This window comes from Notamacropus eugenii, chromosome 4 (genome assembly GCF_028372415.1).
Source record: "Notamacropus eugenii isolate mMacEug1 chromosome 4, mMacEug1.pri_v2, whole genome shotgun sequence".
In the NCBI taxonomy this organism is placed as follows: Eukaryota; Metazoa; Chordata; class Mammalia; order Diprotodontia; family Macropodidae; genus Notamacropus; species Notamacropus eugenii.
In genome coordinates this window covers 224,233,185-224,249,126 of record NC_092875.1, presented here as the reverse complement: position 1 = coordinate 224,249,126, position 15,942 = coordinate 224,233,185, and the positions used below count along the sequence as shown (strand labels likewise).

At 34.1% G+C, this 15,942-nt stretch overlaps 1 pseudogene; it reads right to left on the bottom strand.

Annotated features, from left to right (window-relative positions):
• Positions 1–15,658, bottom strand: part of LOC140502442 (alpha/beta hydrolase domain-containing protein 17A-like) — a 57,555-nt pseudogene extending 41,897 nt beyond the window's left edge.
• Positions 15,659–15,942: the final 284 nt, after the last annotated feature.

Here is a 15,942-nt window from a genome sequence, read left to right as displayed (position 1 = left end):
GCTGTGCACAAAGTTCTCCTGGTTCTGCTCCTTTCACTCAGCATCAGGTCATATAAGTCCTTCCAGGCCTCTCTGAAGTCTTCTTGTTCATCATTTCTTATGGCACAATAGTACTCCATTACATTCATATACCATAATTTATTCAGCCATTCCCCAATTGATGGACATCCCCTTGACTTCCAGTTTTTGGCGACTACATAGAGTGCTGCTATAAATATTTTTGTACATGTGGGACCCTTTCCCATTTTTATGATCTCTTGGGGATATAGTCCTAGTAGCGATATTGCTGGGTCAAAGGGTATGCACATTTTTGTAGCCCTTTGGGCATAGTTCCAAATTGCTCTCCAGAATGGTTGGATGAGCTCGCAGCTCCACCAACAATGAATTAGTGTTCCAACTCTCCCACATCCTCTCCAGCATTTATCATTTTCTTGTTCTGTCATGTTTGCCAATCTTATAGGTGTGATGTGGTACCTGAGAGTTGTTTTGATTTGCATCTCTCTAATCAATAGTGATTTAGAGCATTTTTTCATATGATTATAGATAGCTTTAATTTCTTCCTCTGAAAATTGCCTGTTCATATCCTTTGACCATTTATCAATTGGGGATTCCTCAGCCCTTTTTGAAGCTACACTAATTCTTGGGTAGAAAACCATTTTCTAGATAAAGGATCAGTTTATTAAGTAGGACTATGGCAAGAACCTTATCAGCAATGTCTAAGAAGAGAGAACTTCCCCTCTCCCCCACCACATGATTGTCACAGAATACTCTATTTCCTTTTCCTTTACAGAGATGAACAATGGAGGTATCGTTGATCTCCTAGGAGATAACCTCCACTTGTTATATAACCGGAAGATTTCAGTTGACTTCTGTATCAGTATTGTACCATCTGCCTTGTAGATCTCTACAGCAATGGAATCAGCACCAGGCACTTTTCCACATGAGAGGAACCTAAGGGCAATCAATACTTCTTTTTCAGTTGGAAGTTTGGCTAGAGTGGGATCAGTATTGTATGCCAGTTTCATGATGACTTGCTTTCATGAGTTCTGGATAAAGGATGATGCTGTCATGCTTTCCTAGTCACCAATGAAGTGAAGCAGGGTTGTGTGTGTGGTCCCATGCTTTTCAGCATGATATTTCTAGGTTATTGTAAAATGACTTCAATGAGGACAAAGACAACACTTAGGTCAACTACTGCACTGAGGGTAAACTATTTAACTTGAAAAGTCTACAAGCCAAGACTAACATGGAGGGAGAGTTGGTGCTCAATTTTTTGTTTGAAGATTTGTGCACTCAAGGCTGTCTCTGAGACTGAGATGCAAGAGTATGGATCAAATCTCTGCCACTTGTTCTAATTTTCATCTGACAATCAAAGTCAAGAAAACAGAGATTGTCTACCAGTCACTGCCATATCATGCATACATGGAACCATGTTAATAGCAAATGGAGAAATGTTGGATGCTATGGATAAGTTCACTTACCTTGGAAGTATATTTTCCAGGGATGTCCATGTAGATGAAGAGGTTGATGGACACATTCAGAGCTAGTCAAGCATTTTGGAGGCGCTGATAGAAAGTGTGCAAGAGAAAAATTGTTATGTTGTTTACCAAATGGAAAATCTATAGAGTCATTGTGTTAACTTCATTGCTGTATGCCTGGGAAACCTAAACAGTCTACCAGCTCCATGTTGGAAAATTGAACCACTTCCATATGAGTTGTCTTAGAAAGGTTCAGAAGAAGATTCTTACCTGGTAAGATGAGGTACCAGACATTGAGGTCTTGTCTCAAGAAGAAATACCAAGTATTAGAACTCTAATGGAGAGAGTACAACTCTGATGGGCTGGTCACCTAACCCAAATGCGAAACACATGTTTACCTAAAAGACTATTTTACAGAGAATTAGAACATGGCAAGTGTTCACATGGAGGTCAGAAGAAGTTGTATGAGAACATTCTCAAGGTCTTTCTGAAGAACTTCAGTATCTATTGTGATGTATGGCAGATGCTGGCATGGGAATACTAGCTTGCCTTAGGTTGGAATAATGTCTCTCTCTGACCTTTTGTTGACTATGCCATTTTAGAATTATATTTGCAGTGTTATTTTAAAGGAGTTTGCAGGGGAATATTGGGAAAGTTCAGCAGAGTGCTTTAACTACATCTGATGTGTCGAGCAAAGAAAGCATTGTGCTCCATGAGCAAAGCAGAATCACAACAGTACAAAGGAATCATAAGATGTACAAATCTAGAGATATCTCCATCCCAAATGTTCAAACAGACTATTTGTGCTTGACCAGTGGGAGATCCTTCCAAGCTCAAGTCAGAATAATCACCCATAACTGAACACACTGTACCTGACATCATGCTGCCATTGATCCTCTTCAAATATAAAGGATGAACAACAACAAATTTGTATGCTATAAAATATAAACAAAAGTAGAAAATAAAAAGAGACAGATTGGATAACAAATTGAGAAATTATTTTTACTTATTTGTAGTATACAGCCCTTTTTACTCTCACTAAAATGTTATTAATAATGTATGCTATTAATGTATTTTAATGGAATTAATGTATTTTTAATGGAATGGAAAGATCTTTCTCATCCATTAATAAGCTTATGTGACCTGCTTAAATCACATAAAAACCTAAATCACGTGAATCTGAGTCGCATGAAGCTTGTGGTAGGAGGAGCTGGCTGAATGAGTAAAGCAGGAAGGATGGAACAAGAAGAGGTGGAACTGGAGCAGAGCTGAGAGGAAGTTGGTCAGACTAGTCAGAGCCGGAAAGGATATAGAAAGCAGAAATTAGCATGAGTGAGAGAAGGGCATTTTTTTTTTCCTTAGGGGATCCTATTTGTAGGAAGATCTGATAATGTGTATAGATTTCTTGGTTTCTATGATGGATTTTTTTGTTGTTGTTGCTATGATGGATTTGGTTTTCTGGTGCTGGGATTCATCTTTCTGGTGTTAAATAAATGTTTTCCTTCTGTTGGAGAATCTGTTACACTTTGTGATTTAAAACTATGTCAACATATTCATAGTCAGAGTCACTGTCAATGCTGTGAATATTGCCTTGGTGATAGATAACTTTGATAAGATTTGCACAAAATGATGCAGAGCAAAATGAGCAGAACCAGGAGAACATTGTATACAACAATAACAATATTGTTTTAGTAATGAATTTGAGTGAATAAGTTATTTTGTTTGTTATAAATGCCCAAACTATCTATGAAGGACATATGAAGAAAGATCCTATCTGCATTCAGAGAAATAACTAATACGTAGAAGCATGTTTAGAATAATTTTACACACACACACACACACACACACACACACACATATTTGTGTCTAGCCATCTCTAGAGTGAGGGAGGAAAGAAAAAAAGAAAAAAATTGATTAATAGTTTTGTTGTGTATTTGAAATGAACAGCAAATTGTGGATAGACTTTCAGTTTCATACATAATTGTCTTTTTATTATACTCTTTATTAAAAGTGTTTATTTTATTCCATAAATAAAAAAAAACATTTGAATGATAGCAACGTGTTTAGATATCTCATTATTTATGAAAGAGGAAGAGTATACTTCTAAATAATAATTGTTTGTTAGTAATAAATTATTAATAATATATTATTGAAAGATAGAATGGCATAATGGGTAAAAAAAAATTTGCCTTAAGGCCAGAAAGATTTGTATTTAATTCCTACATCTATTATATACTGACTGTGACCCTGGGCACAGTACTCCGCCTCTCAGTGCTCTGGACCACTCTTTAATCATAAGAAAGTAACCAATCTTCCTTGGTAGAGGGAGTCGCATCACCTGGAAGTTGTCTATACCAATTGAATATCAGGTTTCAAATTCATCACTAATTGTTTAGTTCAACCAATTTGATCATTGTAGCTAGTTAGCCAAGCAAATGAATTTTAAAATTTGTTTTAATTGAAAAATATACAGTATAAAATGAAATAAAGGGTCAGTTATATCTGTGTACATAACAACTTTTTAATAAACGTTATGCTGCAGGGGGTGGAACAACAATGTCAGAGTAGATAAAGCATTCTGCTGACCTCTCCCAACATTCCCCTACAGACTTCTTTAAAATAACACCACAAAAACAATTTTAGTGTGGCAGAACCAACAAAAGGTCAGAGTGAGAATTTATTCCATCCCAAGATATAAGGTCAAAAGAAGAGATCTGTGACATGGGAGATAAAGCTGGCCTGGATTTCACATGGATGAAATATCAGTAGTGGGATCAGGAGCTAGGGGAAGAAGCAGTGGTAGCTTTAGGAGCTCTCAAAACAGAGATGGTAAGGGAACCTGGAAACTGGTCAGAAAGTAATTACAGAGGACTCCTGTGGTAGCACTGGACACAAGACAGGATGCTGTCTGCCAACTCCATTGCATATATCTACTTCTGCGTCATAGTTCAAGGACAGAAGGGAGCACTTTTAATGAAGAGGGGACAGGAGTCCTGGGGCAATTATTTGTCTTTTCTATTACCAATATCCAATTATAGGTCATACTTCAAGGGAAGTGAAGATCAGTCAAGAAAGAGCAGAAACACTGGAGGGTAGCATCACTTTTGACCATAAAGGACTAGAGGCCCTGTGAAAAAGTATCATTTCAGGTTCCAAAGAATCAGGGTCACTGAGAAACAGTATCATTTCTGGTCACAAAATGAGCTTTCTATCCTAAGGGATCAGAGTCTTTCCTGGGTAAGAACCAGAGTACAGACAAGCAGAGTAATGGAGAAGACAAATAATCGCCCCCAGGACTCCTGTCCCCTCTTCATCAAAAGTGCTTTCCTCTGCCTTTGAAATGTAGACACCAACTTCAGAGAATCAAAAAACAGTAGACCCTGAGGGAAGCAGACTGTGTCCCAAGAAATTTCACATCAACTTTCACATCATTCATGCCCTCAAGAAATTTCACCTCAAGAATTTTTATCTTGCAGGCTTAGGAATTTCTTTCACCTCATGAATCTTTACCTCACAAATTTTCATTTAAGGAACAGCAGATGACTGAATGAGGGAAAACTGAAATGCCCTTTGCTGTTTCTGGAAGTTAGGTCTAGAGGTGATGCTCAGATTAGTTCCCCAGCTATGACTGTGGCTATGTATTGGAGGAGCTAGTAAAAGCCAGGTAAGTGCAGTTTTACAGGGAGCAAGATCATTTTTGGGACAGTGTGGCTGGGAATTAGGGGAGAAAGAGAAGACTCTCTGAGGCTGAGATCTCAGGGAGAATTCAGAAAACAACAGAAGGACCTGAGGCCTAGGGCAACATTATTCAAAACTAAGGATTAAAGTTTGATAATAATTATATTGAGCTGTTTAAAAAATAAGACAAGTTAAAAACTAAAAAAAAAAAAAAATGAGTAAACAAAGGAAAAAGAGCCCAACCAGTGATAGCTGCTTTGGTGTGAAAGACGATCTTGGTTCATACTCAGAGGAAGATGGTGAGATTTTTATAAAAAGCTGTTCTTATCCTAAAGAGTAAATGTAAACTGCTCACAAGACCAAAAAGAAATGTAAAAAAAAATTTAAAAAGAAATTTTTAAAAAGTTAAGAAAGAGAGAATGAGGAAAAAAAGAAAAAATCAAAACAATTAAAGAAAGTGTGAAAAGGAAGTCAACCAATTGAAAAAAGAGATACAAAATCTTAAGGAAGAAAATACAAAGGAACAGAAAAATCAAATAAGAGAGAATGAGGAAAATTTTTTTTTTAAAAAAAAGCAACTCAAGATAATTATGAAAAAAAATTTAATCAATTAGAAAAGCAAATACAAACTCTAAAGGAAGAAAATAACTCCTCAAAAACTAGAACTGGACAATGTAATCAAATGATATTTTAAAAACCAATGTGTAATAAAATAAAAAAAAATGAAGAGAATTTGAAAAATCTCATTAGAAAAACAATTGATTCAGTGAGAAGATCAAGGAGACACAATGTAAGAATTGTTGGAATTCCTGAAAGTTATTATAAAAAAAAAAGCATCTGGATATATAATACAATAAATTATTAAGGAAAATTGCCCTGAAGTTCTAAAACAAGAAAGTAAAGGAGAAATAGAAAGAACCCACCAATCCCTACACGGAAAAGATCCTAGGAAGAAAATGTACAGGAATGCTTGTATTCAAAGCCAAATTTCAAAATCCCCAGGTTAAAGAAAAAATATTGCAAACAACAACAACAACAAAAACAGCTATTTAAATACTTTTTTTAAGTACTTATTTTAAATACTGTTTAAAACGCTGTTTAAAAACAATCAGGATTTCACAAGTCCTACCAGTTTCCTCACTAAAAGGCCACAGGTTTGAAACATATTTCAGAGAACAAAGGAGCTGAGGTTATATCCAACAATAACTTTTCTGGCAAAGTTGATTATCATCCTGAATTTAAATATAAAAAGTGTATTTCATGAGTGGAAAGACTTTCAGGTATTTGTGTAAAAAAAAAAAAGACCAGAATTCAGTGGAAAATTTTATATGAAAGATCCAGAAGAAATATAAGGACATCATTAAAGAGTAATTATAAGGCACTGATAAAGGTTAAACTGTTTACTTACGATACATGAAAATGTATCAGTATTCTTAATACTGGGATCATAGTTTAGGTATGATAGAAAGGAATGAAAGATTGTGGGTGAGTTATGTATGATGGGATGATAATAAAGCAAAACTGGGTAGGAAAAAGTAAAAAGAAGAAATTATCTGATAAAATGGGGCATGAAAGACAGAAGTAAGAGAGAGGAATGGAGGATTAGTAATGGTGGAAACTTACTCTCATCTGGGTTGAAGAGGAAACAGTGTATATCAGAAGATATTTAGAAATCTTCTGAACTTCAACTGAGGGAGAATGAAGAGGAAGGACTTTTAAAAGGGTTATCGAATTAGATGAGGAGGGTGGGGTGAGAAGATAATGGAGGGAATTTTAGAGTAAACAAGAGGGTAAGGGGAGGAATATATAGTGAGTAAAAATAAATGGATGAAAATTCACAAATAGTAAATAGAACTTTTTCAAATCTATCAGAATAGGAATCATTTTACAATTGACAAATGGTCAATGGATATGAACAGGTAGCTTTCCAGTGAGGAACCTAAATATTTTATAGTCATATAAAATGCTCTAAATCATTACTGATTAGCAAATTCAGATTATAACAATCTTGTGATATTATTTTACACCTATCAGTTTGGATAAAGTAATGATTGGGGAAAATGTCAGCGTTGGAGAGGATATAGAAAAACTGGTACATTGCTTCATTTTTTGTAATATTCTAAAATGATTCTGGAGAGCAATATATATTTATGCCCAAAGAATGATTAAACTACCTACACCCTTTGACCCAGCAACACCACTACTTGGTCTATTTCCAAAAATGATTAGAGACAAAGAAAAAACACATAAGTTGACAACGTTTATAGCAGCTATCTTTTTGGTGCAAAAGAACTGGAAATTTCAGAGATACCAATAAATTAGGGAACAAGTTGTGATATATGACTATGATGCAAACTGCTGTGGTATGAGGAATGATGAGCTCAATAATTTCAGAAAAAAGCATGGAAAGACTTGCATGAAATAATGAAGAGTAAAATGAGCAGAACCAAGAGAACTTTGTCTAAAATAATAGCAATATGGTTTCAAGAAAAATTTTGAGCAAATAAGTTATTTTTTATTATTAATACTCAAATTAACTATAAAGTACATATGAAGGAAGAAGCTATCTGTATCCAGAGAAAGAATTGATAAATAGAAGATTTTATAGAATAATTTTACATATATCCATGTATATACACATAAACATTTTATATGTACATATATATGTACACACAAAGGTACATGCATGCATACATACATATACATATATACATGTATATATACATATATACACATATATACATACATACACACACACACACATATATATTATATATATGTGTGTATATATATATGTATATATATATATATATTATATATATATATATATATATAGTTGTCTGCTGTTCTCAGATTGAACCAAAATGACATCACCATGTTAGAATCAATTTGCGGTGAATCTGACTGTAGCTGATCAGACGAATACAAGCTCAGAATATTCTTCCACATGTTGAGCAGAAACAGTCCATGTAAACATTTGGGATGGATTCTCCAAATTTGGGTATCTCTTATTTTTTTGAGCTACCTCAATCTGTTTTGCTCATAGGGCATGGCACCTTCTCTGATGAGGGCATGCCATGCTGGGCAGTCCTATGTCAGTGTTTCACATGTCATGCAATTGATTGCAAAGTTCTTCAGAGAGACTTTCAAAGGATTCTTTTATTGCTTCTTCTGACAGTATGTGAGTACTTGCCCTGCATGTGTTATATGCACACATATACATACACAACTGTATTTTCTAATGGTAGCCATCTCTAGGGTAGGGGGAGTAGGATAGAAAAAAAAAGAAAAAATGCATGATAATTGTGTTGTCTATTTGAAAGAAAAGGCAGAACAAAAATAGTAAACAGACCAGAGTAACAAATAGAAAATAGTTCAAATAGTCAAATAGAGACCACTTAAATACTGTGCATCCACCATCAAAATCCCATGACAACTACCACATGAAAGAAGTGGAGGACTTGGGATATGATATTCTGGAAGGCAAAAAACCTGGAAATACAACCCAGTGAAATCGAGTATACTTTTTCAAGGGAAAAAATGGATGTTTAATGAAATAGAGTACTTTCAAGCATTTCTGATGAAAAGATCAGAGCTGATAAGAAAATTTCAGATACAAGACTCAAAAGACACAATAAAAGGTAAACATGAAAGAGAAAGTATAAAGGACTCAATAAGTTTGAAGAGTTTGTCTTTCTATATAGGAAGAGGATATATGAAAGTCATAAGAACTTATCAATATTAAGTCAGTTAGAAGGATTCTACATAGAAAGGGGGCAAAAGAGTGATTTGATTATTTTGGAACAATGAAAGAAATGGATCATTGAGAAAAAAGTTATGTCCTAGGTGAAGGGGGATAGGAGAGTAACAGTGAGGGGAAATTATTTCACATAAATCAGGTAAGGGAGAAAGAGTTTTTTGCAGTAGAATGGGGGAGTGGCACATTACAGTAAATGCTTGAACCTCATTCACATCTAACTTGGTTCAGGAAAATACATACATACATAAACATAAATACATATATATACATATATGTACATATGTGTGTATGTATATGTTTGCACAAAGGGTAAAAAAAAAATCTGTTACCCAAGTGCAAAGTAGAATGGGCAGGTTATTAGGGTAAAGAAGGGTGGTGATAAAAGGGAGGGCAAATAAAAGACAACATTGGTCAAAATAGACCAGAGAAAGGAAAGGATAACAAGAGAAAGAGAGGGAAAAAATAAATAGAAGAAAATAGGATGGAAGGAAATGTAGTTATTAATCAAAACTGTGTATGTAAATGGGGTGAAATCACCCATAATAGTACAATGGATTAGAAAAAAAGAATTCCAACTTCTTTTTTCAAGAAAAACACTTGAAAGGAAAAAAAAAGATTTAAAATAAGAGACTGGAGTAGAACCTACTATTCTTCAGCTGAAGAAAAAAAAGTCAGTGGTAGCAATAATTATCTCAGACAAGTAAAAAAAAAAAATAGACCTAAGTAAAAGGGATAAGCAAGGAATCTACATTTTGCTAAGAGGAACCATAGAAAATTAACCAACTTCAATAATAAACATATGGCACAATGTCCAAATTCTCAAAGGATATATTAAATGAATTACAGGAGGAAATAGTAAAACTATACTAGTGGGGGCCATCAACTTTCTGGTTTCAGATTTATATTAGTTTAACCATAAAATAAATAAGAACAAAGTCAAGGAAATAACATCTTTTTGACTTTTGAAAAAAAAAATCTGGATAGGTATAGAAAGGAGTAGGTCTTTTTTTTCTAGTCTGTGCATGGCACCTAAACAAAAACTGACCATGTATTGGGGCATAAAAGCCTCACAAATCAATGCAGAAAATCATAAATATTAAATGTACCCTTTTCAGATCACAATGCAATAAAAATTACATTTTATAAAGAGCCATCAATGTTTAGAATAAAAATCAACTGAAAACTTAATTATCTAATCACAAAAAATATGAGTTGGTCAAGGAGGAAATTATAAAAACAACCAATTATTTTATTAAAGATAATTATAACAATAAGAAAACATTCCAAAATTTTGAGGATGTAGCCAAACAGTGCTTAGGGGGAAATTTATATTTCTAAATACACAGATAAATAAATGAAAGAAAGAGCACTTCAATAAATTTGGCATGCAATTAGAAAAACAACAAAAATAAAAATCCTTCAAATAGAAATCCAGGAAAGCAAAAGAGACTTAAATTAAAGTAAAAAAAATGAACAAATAAATTAAATGAGGAGCTGTAAAAAACAATAAATGGAGAAACCATTGGTTAATTTTATTTAAAAAAAGAAGGGAAAATAATTTATTAGAATAAAGCATGAAATGAGTTGAAGCACTGCCCGTGAAGAAGAAATTAAATAATTAGGAGATTTTTGACCAATTATGTGGCAACAAAACTAATAACATAAGTGAGATGAATAAATATTTCCAAAAATATAAATTGCCAAGATTAATGGGAGAAGGAATAAAATGCTTAACCTGTCTTAGAAAAAATAAACAAGACATCATTAAGATGCTTAAAAAAAAAAAATAGCCAGGACCCAGATGGATTTAAGAGAGAATTCCACTAAACATTTAATAAACTATTAATACTAGTATTCTATAAGCTATTTGAAAAAAAATAGATAAGGAAGATGTCCTATTCAAGTCCTTTTATCTAAGACTCCTTAGGAGTCTACCTTTTATGACACAAATGTGATTTTATTGTTTAAACTAGGAAGAACAAATGCAGAAAAAGAACTACAGACTAATTTCCTTAAGTAAAATAATAGCAAGAAAATTAGAACAATATATCACAAGGATCATACACTAAGGCCAGGAGGAATTTATAACATGAATTCAGAAATGGTTAGCTATTAGTAAAACTATCAGTGCAATTGACTATATCAACAACAAAACAATAAAAACCATGTGATTATATCAACAGATGCAGAAAAAGCTTTTGACAAAATACATTATTCCTTCCTATTTAAACACTAGAAATTATAGAAATAAGTGAAGCCTTTCTTAAAATGATAGCTAGTATCTACCTAAAACCACTATCAAGAATTATCTGTAATGGGGATCAATTTGAAACCTTTCAAATAAGATTGGCAGCGAAGCAAGGATTTGCATTATCACTTTAGTGTTCAATATTGTACTAGACATGCTAGTTATAACAACAAGACAAGAAAAAGAAATTGAAGAAATAAAAATAGACAATTTCCATAAAACTCTTATACTTTTCAAATTATATGATGATTTATTTAGAAAACTCCAGGGTATCAACTAAAATATTAGTTGAAACAATTAACAACTTGAGCAAAGTTGTAGGATATAAAAAACACCCACAGGAATCATCAACATTTCTACACACTACCAACAAAACTCAGTTGCAAGAGACTGAGAAATTCCATTTAATGGAATTTAGCACAATTTAATTTCATTTAATAGCATTTAATTAAAATAACCATGGCAATATAAAGTATTTGGGAGTCTACCTGCCAAGACAAACCCAGAGACTGATTGTACAAACATAATTAAAAAAAACATTTTTCGCATAAAGACAGATCTACATAATTGGAGAAACATTAATTACTCATGGGTAGGCTGAGCCACTGTAATAAAACTGACAATTCTACCTCTTATTCAGCAGCATACCAATCAAACTACTAAAAAAAAATTTTAGAACTAGAAAAATAATAATAAAATTCACCTGGAATAACAAAAGCTTAAGCATATCAAGGAAAACAATGAAAAATACGAAGAGAGGTGGGCTAGCTGGACCAAATTTCAAACAATATTAAAAAGTGATTGTCATTACAACAATCTGGTACTGGATAAGAAAAAGAGTGGTGGATCAATAGAGTAGGTTAGGTACACAACACTTAGTAGTAATTGACCCTAGTAACCAAGTGCTTGGTCATCCGAAAGATCTCAGCTTTGGGGGCAAAAACTCACTATTTGAAAAAATGCTGGGAAAACTAGAAAGCAATTTGGCTGAAATTATGCATAGACAAACATGTCACACTGTATATAGCAAGAGAATGTCAAAATGGATTGACAGTTTAAGCACAAAATGTGATATAAATTAATTAGGAAAGCACAGGAAAATTTACCTGTTTAATTTGTGATAAGGGAAAAGTTATTGACAAAATGAGAAAAAGAAAGGTCACAGGAAGTAAAACAGATAATTTTGAATACATGAAATTAAAAAAGCTTTTGTACAAAAACTAATGCTGCCAAAACTAAAAAGCTATACCTAGTTTCTCTGATAAAGATCTTACTTTTCAAATATAGGAAACTGAGCCAAATTTATAAAAAAAAAGTCATTTCCCGGTTGATAAATGATCAAAAGATATGAATAGGCAATATTTTGGATAAAGGAATCGGATCTACAATAGCCATATGAAAAATGTTCTATATTACTACTGATTAAATAAATGAAAATCCAGCCATTTTGTGCTATCACCTCCCACCTATAAGGCAGGCTAACACGACAGAGAAGGAAAATGAAAAATGCTGCAGAGGATAGGGAAAAACTGGGATACTAATACACCATTTGTGGAGTTGTGTTCTGGAGAACAATTTGTAGCTATGTCCAAATTGCTACAAAATTATGCATTTCTTTTTACCTAGCAATACTACTCCTACTACTACTTCTGCTTCCCAAGGAGATCAAATGAAAGAGAAAAATACTTACATGTGCAGAAATATTTTTAGCAACTCTTTTTTTTTTTTTTTTTTTTATGGTGGTTAAGAGTTAGAAATCCGGGAAATGCTTGTTAATCAGGGAATGACTGAACAAGTGTGCTACATGATTTTGATGGAATAGTATTGTGGAACAAGAAGCAGGATGCTTTCAGAAAAACCTGGAAAGACTTACATGGACTCAAGCAAAATGAATTGAGTGGAACCAGAAGAATATTGTGCATAGTAACAGCAATATTTTAAGAATGATGAAGTGAAAGACTTAACTACTCTGATGAAGGCAATGATCCTAGACAGTTGGACCCCTGTTGAAAAAAGTTGTCCACTTCCAGAAAGAGGACTGATGAACTTTGAATGAAGATTGAAGAATTCTTTTTTAACTTTTTCTTGTTTAATTTTTTTGTCCATTTTCTTTTACAGCATGTCTTTGGAAATATGGTTTGTGTGACTTCACATGCATAATCAGTATTAAATTGCTTGCCTCCTCAAGGAGGGGAATGAATTGAGAGGGAATTTAAAATATATTTTTTAAATTATCATTATTTTTTGCATAAAATTGGGAAATATTTAACAAAATGAATAAAATATATTTCAAAAAATAGTCATGATTCCGTTTGTGTAGATATTTGCCATAAACAATGCAGAATCACTAAGCAGAACTGTGTTACTCACATCAATTCCACAGAAAATTTCAATATTAATCTATTTGTCTTTCATTAAATGCTACTATCTATCGATATCATTCCTTAAATTCCTGTATATGTATTGGTACTTTTTACCTGAGTGTGAGAAATAATTAGGCCTGTTTGGCTATATGGTAGTGTTCAGAAAGAAGAGTATATATGGTAAAGTAGGGCAGTTATGGTAAGGAAGGGAAATTAGGGTAAGGCTACATTGTGAATGATTTTAAACATCAAACAGGAGTTTATATTTTATTATTTAGTCAATAGAGTTTATTGAGTGGGCAATCAGGAGGTATAACTTAGTCATACCTGCATGTTAGGAAAATCCCTTTGACAGGTAGATGTGTGAAGTGGGGACTGGAAACTCAAGGAGGATAAACTGATCAGAAAGCTATTTTAATACAGGTAATAAGACAAAGAGATGCCTACTATAGCTATGAGGTGATTGAAGGTGGGTAGGTAGGTGTGTAATGACTAAATAATTATATAATATTTAGGGAGCTTACCCTGTGGGTATATCTTGGTCACAAATAAGTTGTTAATGTTTTTAAAGGACATTTATGTAAAAATATGGGCACAGTGAAAACTTAAAGGATTGGGGGTGGTGAATGGGATTGAATATGGATTTTTTCCCATTTGTGGCTACATTTGATTATGTTGGTAACAAGTCCAGTTGTCAAGTCTAGTTGTAGTATTGGTGGTAAAATTTTTAATTACAGGTATCATCTTCCCATGTAGGAATGTAAACAGTTCAACTCCATTGAATCCCTTATAGTTTCTTTTCTCTTTTTATATTTTTAGGCTTCTCTCAGGTTTTGACATTGGAGATCAAATTTTTTACTCAATTTTGATCTCCTTATGAAAGTTGAAATCCTTCTATTTCATTGAATGATCATTTTTTCCATGGAAGTATTATGCTTAATTTCACCAGGTAAGTGATTTTGTGTTGTAGTTCTAGCTCCTTTGTCTTCTAGAATATCATGTTCCATGACCTCTGAACTTCTACTGTTGCAGCTGCTAAATCCTGTGTAATCCTGATTGCGACTCTGATTTTTCAATTGTTTCTTTCTCGACACTTGCAGTATTATTTTCTTGACCTGATGGTTCTGAAGTTGGGATATAATGTTCTTTGGAGTTTCTTTTTAGGATCTCTTTCTGGGGGTAATCAGTGGATTCTGTCAAGACCTATTATACCCTCTGGTTCCAGGATATCAGGGCGGTTTTCCCTGATAATTTCTCGAGAGATGCTGTTCAGGTCCTCCCTTTTATTATATCTTTCAGGTAGTCCAGTGATTCTAATACTGTCTCTCCCGGATATTTTTTTCTCTGTCAGTTGTTTTTTCAGTGAGATATTTTGCATTTCCCTCTATTTTTTCATTCTTTTGAATTGGATTGATTCTTGATGCCTCATAGAGTCAGTAGCTTCCACTTGCCCAATTCTAACTTGTCAGGACTTGTTTTCCTCAGCTTTTGTACTTCATTTTCCATTGGCCAATTGTGCTTTTCCAGGAGTTATTCTCTTTTTTGGATTTTTGATAATCTCTTTTCCATTTGGCCATGTGCAGTTTTTAAGCAGTGGTTTTCTTTTTCCTAGTGGTTAACTCTTTTTTCACAATTCTGTTGCATCACTCTCATTTCTTTTTCCATTTTTTTCTTCTACCTCTCATATGTTTTTAAGCTCCTTTTTAAGCTCTTCTATGAGTTCTTTCTGGGCTTGAGACAACTTCCTATTTTCCTCTGAGGTTTTGCCCATAGGTGTTTTGACACTGTTGGCCTTTTTTCTTTCTTCTAAACTTGAACTCTGCTCCTGGGTTGGAAGGAACATTGTCTCAGGTTTCTTATGCCAGAGGCTGCAAGCCTTGGCTGCATACCTTGGCCACAGTGATGTTTCCCTGAGGACCACAGTGGACCTTAGTATCTGCTGCACTGCTGAAAGGATGGATGGAGGAGTCTGGTGCTGCTGGAGGCCATAAGAATCTAACAAATTTCCTGATACTGATCTGGGTTCCCAGTCCTGGTGTCTGGCCTGTGCTGAAACTGGTGGAGTGTTTTTGTGTTTCCCAGAGGCTGCAGTGAAGTAGTTGGTGTTCTGAATGCTGGAGCTTGCTTGCATGTTTGCCCTGGGCTATGCTGAAGCACTGTGATGGTTCTCAGAGTTGGAGTCTACCTATTCCCATGGCTATACTGTGACACATGGGAGTCCTATTGTTAAGGTTTGCTCTACCCTACTGGGGCTCAGGATCTCACACTGGTTTGCAGAGGTGGGGCTTGCTGCTGGTTTACTGGCATGTTTCCTGTCCTGGGATGTGTTTCCTTTTGCCTGAGTCAGGCAGATCTTTTTTGGCAATCTTCCAAGTTTGGGGGGCAAAAAGATTTTTTTCATCTCATCTTTTTGCT